This window comes from Adiantum capillus-veneris, chromosome 5 (assembly GCF_014529385.1).
Source record: "Adiantum capillus-veneris isolate H3 chromosome 5, ASM1452938v2, whole genome shotgun sequence".
NCBI lineage: Eukaryota > Viridiplantae > Streptophyta > Polypodiopsida > Polypodiales > Pteridaceae > Adiantum > Adiantum capillus-veneris.
Window position 1 is genome coordinate 93584318 of NC_140935.1, and position 1489 is coordinate 93585806.

Consider the following 1489-nt stretch of genomic DNA (forward strand, 5'->3'; position numbering starts at 1 on the left):
AAACACAGTGCTCACTCCAGGGATAAGTCTGACAGAGAATGTACCGATGACATCTACGGTTAGCGCAGTGCCACTACCTAGTGTCGTAGTACCTAATATGGGGCCTCGATCATATGTGCCTCTAGCCCCTTATGCACACATGGCCCCCACACCTCCAATTGTACCACTTGTTCATGCTCCTCGAGTGCCGCTCCCTAGCTCTTATCCGAGTGGACCTATGCCCGGTTATGTTCCATATCCTGCATCATCCACACATATGCCAAGACCGGTACCCGTCCCTCTCCCACATATGATTCCAAGAGTACCTCCACCGGCCCTGCCTCCTCACATAGGTGACTTGGCAGCGTTTGCTCAAACCATAGGTCGATCTATCGCGGAAAATATGCGTCATGCATCTGATAGAGAGCCTAGAAGTAAGGCAGTACAAATTGCCAAACTCACGCAAAAATTCAATGGGGATGAAGATGCTAGGAAACACATTGAAGTGTTTGAACAAGTATGTGATTCCTTAGGGGAATGCAACGAACTACATAAGTGCAATGCCTTAAGCTTGACATTAAGTGGGAAGGTTGGAGATTGGTATAGGACCCTAAGGGTGGACGAGAAAACAATCTACCCTACCCTTCGAAGGTTGTTTCTAAAGGAGTACATACGAGAAGGTGTGCTTTGGGGTGTAGCATCTCAGCTACAGAAGGCCGAACGTAAGGAAGGAGAGTCAGTAAGGGACTTCATTAGTCGTCTAAAGCACTTAAACTCTTGCTGCCCTGTAAATGAGCGCTTCAACAATAACCAATTGCTTGATCGATTCATTCGAGGGTTGAGGAATGAAGGAATCTATAATGGACTAGTGATTAGAGGTATCACAACCTGGGAAGATGTCACTGCCAATGCAATCCAATTAGAGGACAACTTGATGATAGCAGGCATGAGGGTGTCTACTGACACGAGATCCACTAGCTCACAAGCCATTGAGTATGAACCCATGACTGCAAAGCCCATTGCCAATGAGCCAAAGGTATTTGAGACATTCTTGACAGACCTCACCAAGGCAATCCAAGAGTCTCTTAAGGATAATCGACCCCCTCAAAATAGTCACATGTATCCAAGAAGGGAGCAACAATGGTGTTCCATTTGCTTAGGTCCACATAGCACTAGCGAGTGCCCTACGTTTAGAGTAAAATTTAATGGAACTTGCAATGCATGTGGTAGGTATGGTCACCAAGCTAAGGATTGTTTAATGATCAAACGTATGATGGCAAATAGACCACCTGTAGCCTGGACGGATGCACCTCGAGCTCCTGTATTGATGCCTGCTCCACCTGTTGAGCAACTACCGCAACACATGGTCCCTAGATCTCAAAATGTTGTACAAGCTACACCGTTACCACCTCCTGTGCTGGGACCGCGGCCCCCGCATCCAAGAGTCGCCCCTATGAACCAAGTGGGTTGCGAGCCATCTAATGCTTATGCAGATGGCTGTGAGGAGGAA